Genomic DNA, 15,938 nt, shown 5'->3' with positions numbered 1-15,938 from the left:
TAAAAAACTTTATCAGTGTCTGCTTGTGTCGAACACGTCTACACGTGAACAAGCCGCAAGGCGAAACGCGTTGTGTGGATTAAACCTGTGAACTTCATTTGTGGTTTGTTCCTTTCTCCCTGAGAGCGCATGAAGAGCTTTGTGAACAAATTTTGCAATTGGAAATTACCGGCTTGCTACGCCGGAATATGCGCCAACCCTCACGGGTCCCAGTATCTCAGAAGGAGTGTCTTGGGGACTGATATATATATATATATATATATATATATATATATATATATATATATATATATATATATATATATATATATATATATATATATATATATATATATAGAGAGAGAGAGGGAGAAAGAGAGAGAGTCAAGGTTTCTTCAATCTTCCTTCGAAGAAGGCACACGAACACTTGGATCTCCCAAAAGCCTTTTAATAAGACAGATTAAAGGCAATCACTCTATGCGTTTCGGGTCCGTGACCCTTGCTCACGAGTAAATTTCAGCATACTAAGTGCAACTTAAATAGTCATGTGACAGTTGTGCAAATCATAAAACAGAAAAACAGACTATAACTGTGATTCTCAAATTAAATAACAAATGTTAATAATTATTTTTCTTTCTTATGCACATATTTTCTAGCGGTTTATTAAATATTAAACCATATTCTTTTTGTGACAAACATCAATATTAATGTCTTTTTAAAGCTGTAGGGTTTAGGGGATTTCAACACAAAATTGAAAATTGAAAATTGAAAACAGGGGTAATTAAAAACAGGGGTAAATCCACTTAAATGACTTTAGTCTGTGTGCGTCCCTTCTGGGACGAAAATTGCCTCTTAGTCCTTTATTAATCAGAACAGACTCAGGTGACTATAAGGTGTCTAGCCTAAGTGGAAACCCCCGACTCTACATCACCGCATTGATTACAATGCCTTATTGTCCCCTCTTATCACAATTTCGTTATCGCTCATTCAGAACGACCAACTTAGAGAAAGATATCGAGCCCTAGTGGGCATTTCCCTCCCCCAATTCACCGCAATTTGACTCAATTTATGAAGTATACATGAAAAGATTCTCTCGGTATCTGTAAATCCTACTGCTTCTTTTCTTCACGTGCTCTAGAGTAAAGGAAACAAATAAAAAATAAATAAAACAAACTGTGCTTCTTAAAATTGCTATCTAGGAGAGATCAAAATACATCATCAAAAAATCTTATCAGCAATTTGGATACCATGTAGACTGCTGCTTCTAAGCTCCTAAAAATGAGAGATGATCTTTATAATTCAAATTCTCCAATGATGTAAGCCATTTTTATGCCCCATTATACAACAAAACAGTAATCATTTCATTCCTAGCAGGTTAACACAAATGTACTTCAAGCTCTTCATCGCAATTATGCCCTAACGGAGTCATTGTCTTATACTGAATGATTATTCTTGACTCGAGCCTCCGTAGGTTTTCAACTCTATTCCCGCCTCTTTCATCAAACTTGATCATATCCAACACACAAAAGCTTAGTAATGATGTGTCCTGTTTATGCTGGCTTTGAAAATGTCTGGCGATAGGGTATGACTTATCGCCATTCTTTATCGCTCGTAAATGTTCCAGGACTCTGAGCTTAGCCTTTTTGGTAGTACTGCCAACATAACACATGTTACACGGACAGAATAAAGCATAGACCGCAAATTTTGTGTTGCAGGATGTGTGTTCTTTTATTTGGAATTTTTCAGCTTCCGGAGATAGAGTCACCTCTTTTCTATTGCGACTGTTCTTACAAGCTTTACAGCTTCTACAGGTAAAGAAGCCTTGTATCCCAGCTATTTTCGGTTTTTTGGTTTCCACTGCTTTGCAGAGTTGATCCTTTAATGATTTAGTCCTTTTAAAAGTCACTTGAGGTAACGGATCAACATAGTCTGTGATGTCTGGATCAGTTTTCAGGATTGGCTAAAACTTGGCCAGACTTTTTCTGATCATATACGATTGATTACTATATGTAGTAATAAATCGGGTTGTGTTCTCTTCCTCATCCTTCTTCGTTCTTTCTAAGAGCAAAGTCTCTCTGTCTTTTTCTGCCACTGCTCCCTTTGCTTTATTGATGATCTTCTCCGAATAACCCCTGTTTCTGAATCTATCAGACATCAGTTTTTCCTCTTCTATGTAACCTTGCAGTGTACTACAATTTCTCTTTGCCCTTAATAGTTCTCCGACCGGGATACTTCTGATGAGCGCACTGGGGTGACAACTCTGGGCATGAAGTAAGCTATTCCCTGCCGTGCTCTTTCTGTACAGGGTGCTCTCTAGTTTGTTATTAGTGACTCTTAGCTTCAAATCGAGAAATTCCATGCTGTATTTCCCCCAATAACTTGTGAATTTCAAATTATATTGATTCTTATTGAGAGTTTCAACAAAGGTAACTGCTTCTGACTCGGTTCCTCTCCATATGACAAATATGTCGTCGATGTATCTTAATCATCGGACGACTTTCTCAGTGTATGTGGGCATTCTGTATACCACTTCTTTTTCCCACAGGCCCATGAAAAGCCCCGCAAAGCATGGCGCAAAGCATGTTCCCATACAAGGACCCAGGTTTTGCCTATAAATGTTATTGTTGAATAGGAAGAAGTTTTGGGTAAGGCAGGTTCTCATTATTTCTAGCAGCATCTGTGTATGTTCCACATAAGAGATAGATCTTTCTGATAGAAAGTGTTCACATGCATCCAACCCTTGCTGGTGTGGGATGCATGTATATAATCCCACTACATCTAATGTTAATAGTGAGTAGGTCGGTTCCCAGTCTATGTTTCCTATTTTTCTGAGGAAATCCCCTGAATCTTTTACATATGCTGGTAGTTTTTGAACTGGTCCCTGGAGGAAGTGGTCTACGTATCTGGACGCATTTTCTAGACTACTCCCTCGTGAGGAAACTATCGGTCTCCCGGGGGGATTATTGGCGTCCTTGTGAATCTTCGGAAGAAGATACATGGCTGGTAGTTTAGGATATTTACAGTCTAAGAACCTGAATTCTTCATTTATTATCAAACCTCTCGTTTCTACTCATTTAACTGAGTGTTGAAGCTTTTCAATGATTGTTCGTCTTCCATAAGATTGCTTCTACTGTAATTGGTGATGTCTCCTAGTTGTCTTAAACCCTCTTCAGTGTATTTGATCTTTGACATAACAACTATATTCCCACCTTTATGAGATTTCTTGATGACTATGGAATTGTCATTTCTTAAGTTTTCTAGAGCCTTTCTTTGTGCGGGTGTTGTGTTGTTCCAGCCTTTTCTTTTAGTATGGTTAGCTATGTGTTGTAACTTTTTATTCATGCCCTTCTCAAAGACATCCATTGCGTCACTTTTTATCTGTGGCAGAAAAATAGACTTAGGTTTAAAACCGCTTTCTACACTCATTGTTAATGAGATATTGTTCTCCTGAAATTGGTCATAGGGACTGCTGTTCTTATCTATCTCACCATTTAACACTTGCAGTGTGTGTGCTAATTTTGCTTCTGCTATTGTGATGGGGCATGGACTACCTTTCTTGGCATGCCCCTCTGTGTTCACTTTAGTTGCATACCACTTATGACTTCTCAGTTTTCTCGTAAAAAAGAACAAATCTCCTTTACTCTGAGTGTAATTAAAAACATTGGATGGACAAAAACTTAAGCCTTTAGAAAGTAATTCTACCTCAGATTTTGTGAGTGTCCTGTCCGAAAGGTTGACGACCGTTTGTTCCGCCATTACTTCGTTTTCAGCTGGCCCCTCATTCTTGTTCCCACAGGGCTTCCTTCTTCTCCTGGTTTCGGAGTGTTTTTGTTTCTTCCTCCTCTTCTTCCTCTTCCGGGATTTTGATAACCTTGTTTTCGTGTGACTTGACGCCCCTTCATCACCTAATCGAATTCCTTTAAAACACTGGTTTTTACTCTTGTGAAATCCTGTACACTTGAAACATTACTTCCGCTTGTTAGGCTTCCTTCAGTTGTTGTGTCATTAATTTCCTGTCCATCTTCTTCGTTTCGATGTTCTGATATATCTGTATTTTCTCCTTGCTTTGCTTGTGCTGTTATGCACATTTTATCGCATTTTTGACGACAGTTATGATTTGTCCCTTCTGGTAATCTACCAGATCTCTTTGGAATTTTCTTTGTTTCTTCAATTTTATGTCCTTTTCGATTTTATTGAGACTAATTTCCATTTTCTCCATCTCTTTACCCCCTTCGCTGCTAGGCCTTTTCCCCTCCTGTGCTAAGCCTTTTTTTGGCGATTTGGGGTAGCGCGCGCTTAGGCCCCTGTAACTTTTTGACCACATAAGGTATCCACGCCAAATTTGCGTCCTTTTCTACCAACATCATGTGGATTCCAAAGGCGTCCAGGGTTTGTGGATTCCCTTGGAGGGGTCCCAGAAATTAACCAAAATATAGTGAAATTTTTGTTTTTTTCAGAAAAATGAGAAAAACGGGCTGAAAATGAAAGCCTCTGGGTTTTTCCCTGAAAATGTTATCAAAAAAGGGTTTGTGGGGCTGAAATCTCCATTTTCTCAGCTTTTAGGGAATGACAGTCTTTTGTCAGAAAACCGAAATGTTTCACACAGTTTTGGCATTTTTCTGGGCCTATTTTTGCTATTTTTAGAGCTTTCCACCTCCTTCCAGTTAATGGTAGAAATGAGTTTGAAAGCAATAATGGATCCTAGAAAGTTGTACATTTTCGAAAAGTAGATAAAATTCTTAATTCCGAAAGGGGTCATTTGTCTAAATCCATGAAGGTTTCTTTATAGAAACTAACAGTTAAATATTGGAATAATTGAAAATTTGTTGAAAAAAACAGCCTTTTGTCTCAACGTTTTCACCTATAACTTTTTCAAATCTTGACAGCTCTTGGAAAGCAATATACTGTTACATTCGTTAAACCTTCCTGGTTGTGGGGATATATAGGACTTGTAGTTTCACAAAGAACCCGACGAACCCAGAACCAAAAACTGAGCAGCAACTTGCAATGATATTTTTTCATTTACTGGGTATGGAGCACTTTGTCTTGGAAAATGCATACATGGAAAAATCTGTATGAAAGATACCTATGTATTTCTGAATTGGGTACAAAATATAGAGTTCAGAAAGAGTATATAATTGCACATTTTCAAAATTGGGAATACTCATACTAGCATGAGAATTATTGGTAATTTTTCAAAAACATTTTTTCTTTACACAATGTCTTTCATTGAAAGGGAAGATGCATGAAAGCTCTATTGGTAATAACAGTTGATTTACAAATCTGAATTACCCGAAGTCTCCCGATAAAAATGGTACCTCACTTGTGTGGGTCGGCCTTGTGCCTGCAACAGGAAACGGCGCAAAATGCAACGTGGTCACACCTCAATTTTGCAGTTACAAATTGACCCTTTTATGGCAAAGTGCCTACCTGTAGTTTTTGCACCCTAGCTCTGCCGGCACCAAGAGAAACCTAGCCAACCTATACATTTTTGAAAAGTAGACACCCAGGGGAATTCAGGATGGGGTGACTCGACTGCCTACCACCAGGTTTTGTTACCCAGAATCCCTTGCAAAGCTAAGAATTTGACAAACAAAACACATTTTCCTCACATGTCTGTGGTGGAAAGTTCTGGAATCTGCGTGAATCAACAAATTTTCACCCACCCAGCGTTCCCCCAGGTCTCCCAAAAAAAATGGCACCTCACATGCGTGGGTAGGCATAGTGGCTGCGACACGAAGCAGCGCAAAACGCAACGTGGTCGCACCTCAATTTCCCAGTCAAATCTTGTGCTTTTTGGACAAAGAGACTACCTTTCATTTTTGAGTCCTAGCTCTGCCAGCACCTAGGGAAACCTAGCAAACCTATACATTTTTGAAAAGTAGACACCCAGGGGAATTCAGGATGGGGTGACTTGACTGCCTACCACCAGGTTTTGATACCCAGAATCCCTTGCAAATCTACGAATTTGACAAAAAACACATTTTCCTCACATTTCTGTGGTGGAAAGTTCTGGAATCTGCGTGGACCAACAAATTTCCACCCACCCAGCGTTCCCCTAGGTCTCCCAAAAAAAATGGTACCTCACTTGCGTGGGTAGGCATAGTGGCTGCGACATGAAACAGCGCAAATCGCAACGTGGTCGCACCTCAATTTCCCAATGAAATCTTGCCCTTTTTGGAGAAAGAGACTACCTTTTGTTTTTGAGCCCTAGCTCTGCCAGCACCTAGGGAACCTAGCAAACCTATACATTTTTGAAAACTAGACACCCAGGGAAATTCAGGATGGGGTGACTCGACTGCCTACCACCAGGTTTTGTTACCCAGAATCCCTTGAAAGCTAAGAATTTGACCAAAAAAACACATTTTTGTCACATTTCTGTGGTGGAAAGTTCTGGAATCTGTGTGGATCAACAAATTTCCACCCACCCAGCGTTCCCCCAGGTCTTCCGAAAAAAAATGGTACCTCACTTGCGTTATTAGGCATAGTGGCTGCGACATGAAACAGCGCAAAACGCAACGTGGTCGCACCTCAATTTCCCAGTGAAATCTTGCGCTTTTTGGACAAAGATACTATCTTTACTTTTTGAGCCGAAGCTCTGTCAGCACCTAGGGAAACCTAGCAAACCTATACATTTGTGAAAAGTAGATACCCAGGGGAATTCAGGATGGGGTGACTCGACTGCCTACCACCAGGTTTTGTTACCCAGAATCCCTTGCAAAGCTAACAATTTGTCCAAAAAAAACACATTTTCCTCACATTTCTGTGGTGGAAAGTTCCGGAATCTGCGTGGATCAACACATTTCCACCCACTCAGCGTTCCCCCAGGTCTCCCGAAAAAAATTCTACCCCACTTGCCTGGGTCTGCCTAGTGCCTGCGACAGGAAACAGCGCAAAACGCAACGTGGTCGCACCTCAATTTTGCAGTGAAATGGTGCCCTTTTTGGGCAAAGAGACTACCTTTTGTTGTTTGAACCCTAGCTCTGCCAGCACCTAGGGAAACCTAGCAAACCTATATATTTTTTAAACTAGACACCCAGGGAAATTCAGGATGGGGTGACTCGGCTGCCTACCCCCAGGTTCTGTTACCCAGAATCCCTTGCAAAGCTAAGAAATTGGAGAAAAAAACACATTTTCCTCACATGTCTGTGGTGGAAAGTTCTGGAATCTGTGTGGATCAACAAATTTCGACACACCCAGCGTTCCCCCCGGGCCTCCCGAAAAAAATGCTTCCTCACTTGCCTGGGTCTGCCTAGTGCCTGCGACAGGAAACAGCGCAAAACGCAACGTGGTCACAACTAAATTTTGCAGTGAAATCGTGCCCTTTTTGGGCAAAGAGACTGCCTTTTGTTTTTGAACCCTAGCTCTGCCGGCACCTAGGAAAACCTAGCAAACCTATATATTTCTGAAAACTAGACACCCAGGGGAATTCAGGATGGGGTGACTCGACTGCCTACCCCCAGGTTCTTTTACCCAGAATCCCTTGCAAAGCTAAGAAATTTTCTGCATACAAATTACTTTGATCAACAATCTCTTGCAAAAACACATCGTCAAAAAACAACTGAAAAAAATGTATTGGCAGAAAATTCTCAGTATTCACTCTACACCCAGGAACACCAGTGAACTCCGGCAATGCCGGCTGCACCATGCCAGGGGGAACCCAGAGGCCATCCCTATCAACGGGGGGAGCAGCCACCCCAGCCTGCAGCCCAGAAGCCTCTTGCTGCTGTTCACCAACGGGAAGGCTAACAGCCACAGATACTTCTGGCTGCACAACACCAACAGAAGACATGGCATCCCCAGAGGGCTCTTCCTGCACTACACCAACGGGAAGCCCAGCAGCCTGAGATGCTTCTTGCTGCACTACACCACCGGGAAACCTAGCAGGCCCAGATGCCTCTTGTCGCTCTACACTAATGGGAAGCCTAACAGCCCCAGATGCCTCTTGCTACACTACACCAGCAGGAAGACGAAAAGCACCAGATGCCTCTTGGCGCACCACAGCAATGTGAAGCCTTTTGGGCACAGGCTCCAGCCCACATGCCTCTTGCCGACCTAAAAAGAAAGGAAACCTTGCGGCCCTAGGCAGCAGCACAGATGCCTCTTGGCCCACTACCGGCACATCAATGCCCACCTCTACCATAGGCCCTTCATCAGCACTAGAAGAAGATTCATCATCCGATGATGATGATTCCATGCGAAGAGAAAACTCACTGCCTGAATCTTCTGCCATGGTCAGAGGAAGACTAACCCTGGGCGAAGAACTACGCTCCGTTTGCGGAGTTTGCGGAGTTTTGGCAACTCCGCGTTCCGCGGAGTTCGCGTAGCTGCCGATAACTCCGCTATCCGGTGCGGAGCGTAGTTGTCGCGCGCTAAATAACATTGTCGCGCGCTAAATAACATTATCGCGTGCGCGGCAATGGCTTACCTTGGTTCTGCGTTCGCTTTTTCCCGGTCGCGTCTGCCACCATGTTTGTAAACCCTCCCGTGCAACTGTGCGCGCTAGCCATCCCGAGCATGCAGGCAACGCCCCGAACACGCGCACCGCGCTCTCGAAGACGAAAAACGGCGCGCGAACGGGCCCAGCAAGCAACTCCGCATGGTTGCGGAGCTACGCGTAGTTCGCGGAGTGCAACTACGTCTTCGCGTAGCTCCGCGGAGTCCGACTCCGCGAACTACGCCCAGGGTTAAGGAAGACTCAAAAAGCAAACCAAGAACCTGCTGAGCAGTAATCCTGCGACTAGCCATTATCCTTACAAAGCAAGAAGACTGCACACACAAGTGAACAACAACCTACACTGTGCAAAGTAAGAAGTAAATAAGGTAAGGCTTTCACAAAAAGATAAATACAATCCAAAACAATTTCACTCTTACCAAATATAGCTACACTCACCAGCACCTACTCTGCTGAGACACAGCAAAAAGAAATGATATCCCACTAGAAAGAAAAAAAGAAATGACAGATTAGAAAACAAAGTGCACATCAAACACTAATGCAAAAAAAAAAAGAAAAAACACAGAGCCACACAAACTGCTATAAGTACAACCTTTTTCAAAAAGACAAACATCAAGGGAAAGTAGTACAAAATACATTCACTTACCAAGCACAAGCAACTACACAAGCTGCAAACAGACCCGCAACCTACAACAATCCAAACAGCAAAAGCCTGGAACAAGACAAAAATAGAAAAAAAAAATTACTACCACATTTCACAAACAATATAACAATTAAAACAACAACACACAAATTTGCCCCCCAAATTTAAATTCGGCCAGATGGGCCATCAAATAGGGCTTAGACCAATTGGGATTAGATGAGGTTTAACATCAAGACACTGGTTAATTTATTGATTTTTTTTACTGTCTGACCCTTTTGGTGCCAGTCAGTCTTTTGCTCCTACCAGTACCCCAATCACACAGGGGTAGTAAGGACATTCATACACCTTTTGTACGTGTGACACATACAAAACATTCACACCGCCAATAGCCAGCACCATTCAAGGGCCCATCACTTTCACACGCCCACATATCAGACACAGCAACTACAGAAAATGATGGACTGCGTAGAGTGTCACTCAACTAGCAGTGTTTGTAGTGACCAACAGAAAGTAACTACTCACACACCGCCAGCCGAGCGCCAGTCCACCCACACCACCATCCAAGCACCAGACCATGCACTCCGCCAGCCAAACACCACTCAGCGCACACAGACAGCCAAGTACCACTCCACGCACACCATCCAGCCAAGCGCCACTCCACACACACCGCCAGCCAAGCACCACTCCACACACACCGCCAGCCAAGCAGCACTCCGTGCACAGACAGCAAAGTACCACTCCACGCACACCACCAGCCAAGTGCCACTCCACACACACCGCCAGCCAACCACCACTCCGTGCACAGACAGCAAAGTAGCCCTCCACGCACACTGCCAGCCAAACACCACTCAGCGCACACCGCCAGCCAAGCACCGCTCCACGCACACCATCCAGCCAAGTACCACTCCACACACACCACCAGCCAAACACCACTCCACACACACCACCAGCCAAACACCACTCCGTGCACAGACAACCAAGTACCACTCCACGCACACCATCCAGCCAAGCACCACTCCACACACACCGCCAGCAAAGCAGCACTCCGTGCACAGACAGCCAAGTACCACTGCACGCACACCATCCAGCCAAGCGCCACTCCACACACACCACCAGCCAAACACCACTCCACGCACACTGCAAGCCAAGCGCCACTCCACACACACTGCCAGCCAAGCACCACTCCGTGCACAGACAGCCAAGTAGCACTCCACGCACACCACCAGCCAAGCGCCACTCCACACACACCGCCAGCCAAGCACCACTCCACACACACCGTCAGCCAAGGCAGTAAGGACAAAAAAAGACCAACCGGCACCAAGGGGGCGGACAGTAAAAAACAACCAAAATTAAAACCAACATTGGAACAAAACTCAAATCCTAGGGCCTAGTGGGCCAAAAAACAGGAGGCAAAACGTAAGAAAAAAATGGGCCGATTTGCCCCAAGGACGGGCAGAAATTCAAAAACATAATTACTTGCCACCAGGAAGCGACCCTTGCCCAAGGGGTCGCTTCCTAAAAACTAAATTTAAATTCCCTGGTGCTAGTGGGCATTTTCTGCCCCCCTGGGGGCAAAACTGCAAAAAAAGGGCCGATTTGCCCCCAGGGTGGACAGAAAAACAAAAACACAATCATGGCCACCTGGAAGCGACCCTTACCCAAGGGGTCGCTTCCCAAAACAAACACATTGCCCCAACAAAAATCCCTGGTGCTAGTGGGAAATTTCTGCCCCCCCCCCCCCCCCCCTGGGAGCAAAACGTCCGAACAACTGGCCGATTTTCCCCCAGGGGGGCAGAAAAACCAAAAGTTAATTGTGAGGCCACCTGGAAGCGACCCTTGCCCAAGGGGTACAAAAGGGGGTGGTCCATCACCACCCCCTTTTGTACCCCTTGCCCAAGGGGTCGCTTCCTAAAAACTACATTTAAATTCCCAGGTGCTAGTGGGCATTTTCTGCCCCCCCCCTGGGGGCAAAACGGCAAAAAAAAGGGCCGATTTGCCCCCAGGGTGGACAGAAAAACAAAAACACAATCATGGCCACTTGAAGCGACCCTTACCCAAGGGGTCGCTTCCCAAAACAAACACATTGCCCCAACAAAAATCCCGGGTGCTAGTGGGAAATTTCGCCCCCCCTGGGAGCAAACGGCCGAAAAACGGGCCGATTTACCCCCAGGGGGGCAGAAAAACAAAAAGTTAATTGTGAGGCCACCTGGAAGCGACCCTTGCCCAAGGGGTCGCTTCCTAAAAGCTAAAAACAAAATCCCTGGTGCTAGTGGGCATTTTCTGCCCCCCCCCCCTGGGGCAAAACGGCAAAAAAAGGGCCGATTTGCCCCCAGGGGGAACAGAAAAACGTAAACAATAAGCATGGCCGTCATATTGCCACCAAAAAACAACCCTGGTGCTAGTGGGGAATTTCTGACCCCCCTGGGGGCAAAACGGCAGAAAAAACGGGCCAATTTTCGAAAAACGAAAACATAATCAGACCCGCCTAGAAGCAACCCTTGCCCAAGGGGTCGCTTCCTATAAACTAAATTTAAATCCCTGGTGCTAGTGGGGGCATTTCCGCCGCACGATCGCGACGCTGTGCGCGATCGTGAGGCAGAAATGCCCTGCAAAGAGACATCAGGGGAGAGGAAAATCTCTTTCCTCTCCCCTGATGCCTCTTTGCGGCCCCAAACCCCCGCCAGACACGAGAAACCCACCTTCTTCGCCCGCGCTCAGGAAGCAAATGGCTTTCCGAGCGCTGGGAATCCCTGATGATGTCAGCGCATGCTGTGCGCTCTGACGTCATCAGGGAATCCCATGGGGAGGGGGCGGGGGCGGCAGCGGAAACTCTTCCGCTGCCAACCCCAGCAAAACGAGCAAGATCGGAGACCCTCGGGGGGGAGCGCCAGCGCTTCCCCCGAGGGTGGGGCTCATGACGAGCTGGCCTTGTCATCAGCGCACGACCGGTGTGCGCCATGACGAGCCCAGCTCGTCATTAGCCCGAAGGGGTTACTGAATTCTTTTTCACATCACATTCCTTTTAGCTCCTCAGTATGTTCTTCGATTTCTTTGTTCAGTCTTTCTACATCTTTTGATGCAAATGTAACTAACATGTGTAATACATATATATACATATTAACAAAACTCCAAACACCACCTCCGTTCCCAAACTCGGAACGGCGAAGCAAACAGGAGACGGACCACCAGGATAGATTACAGGTTTTTCTTTATTGCATTTTCAGCTCGATTGAAGGGCAAGACGCGTTTCGGGCTGGAACAGCCCTTGTTCACATGCAATAGACCTGATGTAACTTTTTACTTTTTATAGTTCCAGTGATTCTTCTATAGCCCGCTTCTAAACTGGTCATGTGACCCTAGAGATAGAAAACATACTGCCTGATGTGCAAAAAACGCCGGTGCAAACATTGCATGATAACATCACTAGTGTTGACATTGTAATAGAAAGCATAATTGGTTAAGTCATAACAATTGAAAATTACAGGATAAATCCTTATTTTTCTAGTATAAGTGACAGGGTGTTATATGATTGTATAATACACACAATATATTTCTATTTTATGTCTGCAGTGCAATATGCAGGACAGGAGAACTTATAGTGCTACTGATAGTGACACCTAGTCAATGCCTAAAGTGCAGGAATCTATATTACATGTGCAAACTAAGCGGGATAAGGTGCTGTTGTGCATGATAAAATCAACCTGTAATTGCAATGCTTAAATGCCATCTTAACAATAGGGATCAAGCAGAACCTCATTTTGTTAGGTAAAATTAGATTTAAAACATTACAAAGAACAGTAAAATAATGTATCATGATAAAAGTGAATAAAACACCCTGTGTATAAAACAGTTGTAGGAAAAATCTGATAAAAAACAGAATGATGAATATATATATATATATATATATATATATATATATATATATATATATATATATATATATATATATATATATATATATATATATATATATATATATATATATATATATATATATATATATATATACATATATATTTATCTTTTTTTTGTTTGGGGGTTTTCCCATGGTGGAAATATTTTTCATATGGCATAACCCCTTCTTCCCTGTCAATTGTTAGAGTGCTTCTTTTCTTGTGTAACTATGTTTAAAATAGTTACTCCTTCCTTGGCAAGTGCACATCTCCAACTATTTCAAGGGATAAGAGACAGAAAGGAGATGAGAACTTACCAGGGCAATCCCATCCATTTGAGGCTCATGCCGCCTCCCATTCAGTGGAATTTACTAATTATCTTGTCTTGTTATATATTCACTCGTCACCACCAACCGGAAGTTTTTGGAGCTTCAAAGCCGGCGTTCCAGTATAGGGCCCAGCAGCCCTTTTAAAGCCAACCACAAATTCTCCGTAATTAAAGAATAATCCAGGACACCCAAGGCTGTTCGAGCAGATCTTGCCAATAAAATTGTTGAAGCAGCCTTGGGTGTCCTGGAATATGGAGAATTTGCGGTTGGATATATATATATATATATATATATATATATATATATATATATATATATATATATATATATATATATATATATATATATATATATATATATATATATATATATATATATATATATATATATATATATGTGTGTGTGTGTATGTATATATTCACTGAAAAAACCATAGGTTATAGACTATATATAGTTAGGGATTAGCATTTACAAAACCTTAATTTACTCGCACAAAACCATAGAAATTCGCATATATAGCTAGTTGCAATAGCTATATATCGCGCACCCGCAATCCACTGCTGATGATGTCACATATTACATCATTCATGACATGGTTAGTGACATCACTGATGACATCACTGATAACATCATCCAGTGACTGTCTGTTTCTGTAAAGTTAAAATATGTCTTACATATTGAAGAATGAGCGGATGTATAAGTGTCTGGATGAAGGATTTAGTAGGTGCATGAGTGAGTGAGTGATTAAATGTGTCTCACTAAGTGCATGGGCTAGTTCTTAATTTGTGCATCATTATGTCTGTTGTTCTGTAAACTGCTGCATGTGTTGATCAGTAGCTATATGAGTAACTATATGGGTTATTGATTGATTGTCCAAGTATTTGTATGGAAGACTGAGTGTGTGTGTGGCTGGGTGGGAGATGTGTGACTCTGTGCAGATCAATGTGCTCTTGTATCATTGATTGTATAAGAGAGTAAGTATGTGTTAGTATATGTTTGAAAATGTAAGGTACTCTATGTTTAACTGTATTGATTAGAAAATGGAAGTGTGATTGATTCTTAACAGGACTGACTAGGTGTGTGAGTAACTCCATGGATGAGTGGCAGAGTGTGAGTGTCTGTATAGGTGTATGAGTGCATATGATAGTGTTATAAAGATGAGTGATTGTATGTATGAATGATTGTATGGGTGAATGAGTGAATGTGTGTGTAGACATAGAAATCAGTGAGTGCGTATGTAGTAACTAGTATTGGTGTGTCAATGGTTTAAAAAATTATATTCTGTATTTCACACTTGATGTAACAGAGGTTATATTAAAGTGTGAGGAGATGCATTGTATTGTCACATGAATGATATCATCAGTGATGTGACCATTGATATCAAATGAGATGTCATCAGTGATGTCATTTGTTATGTCATCAGTGATGTCATCAGTGATGTCATTTGAGATGTCATCAGTGATGTCATTTGAGATGTCATCAGTGATGTCATTTGATATGTCATCAGTGATGTCATCAGTGATGTCATTTGAGATGTCATCAGTGATGTCATCAGTGATGTCACTGACCATGTCATGAATGATGTAATATGTGACATCATCAGCAGTGGATTGCGGGTGCGCGATATATAGTTATTGCAACTAACTATATATGCGAATTTCTATGGTTTTGTGCGAGTAAATTAAGGTTTTGTAAATGCTACTCCCTAACTATATATAGTCTATAACCTATGGTTTTTTCAGTGAATTTCAATGGTTTTTTAATAGCAAATATGAAAAGCTGTAAAATGTCAAGTACGTGGTAGGTAAAAACATTTTCATATTTATGCACGCTGATATGCTTTGAACGCTGCCCCCCCCCTCCTCTTTTCTTTTAAAAATTGGAAGAAACAAAAAGTATTCCCTTCCATAAATAACCCAAGACTTTTATTTTGTTATGGCAAGGGAACGAAATAGAGAATAAACTATAGTTGGTCACCATAGGGTTTAAAGAAGGAATGGTTCTTCACCAGATTAGATATTTTCCCAGACCCTCATTCTCCAATGTGATGAACTAGGCTAAAATTCTTCTGGTGCCTGCACCCTGTCACAGAATATCACCCTAAAACATGGAATCTCCCAAACACCAGATTGAGTTGAACCCCACAGTAAGCCTTATTTCTTCAGGGCCTCAGAATTTCTTTTGCTTTGCTCATGGAAATTGTGGGATATTGGAGAGATAAGGTGTCACCATTAAGAAAGGGTAGTATTTAAATTTACATATCAATTATGTTAAACCTTTTAGACATATGATATGCTAGCTTGAACTTATGCTTTACATTTGAAGCCGAATTCAACAGCTTAAGTAAGTAGGTTTTCGTAGTTGTAACTTTAAAGGGTGATCTAGCAATTTGTAAAGATTTTCTAAAACAGTGGAGCGTATTTAGTTTTTTAATGTACATGTTTATGAAACGATTACACAAATGAAACATTTGTGAGTTTTAAATTTCCGGAGAAGTATAATTCACCAATAGCTTTCTCTATAGATGTTTTTCCATTAACAATCCCAGTTCCATCACCCACCCAGGATATTACTACTGTTAGTTGTCATTGTTGCTTCTGTTTTAATAAAAAATGTTTTAAGGTGTTTACTGTTTTTGT

This window comes from Lissotriton vulgaris, chromosome 8 (genome assembly GCF_964263255.1).
Source record: "Lissotriton vulgaris chromosome 8, aLisVul1.2, whole genome shotgun sequence".
Taxonomy (NCBI): domain Eukaryota; kingdom Metazoa; phylum Chordata; class Amphibia; order Caudata; family Salamandridae; genus Lissotriton; species Lissotriton vulgaris.
Note: the sequence above shows the minus strand (reverse complement) of the source record.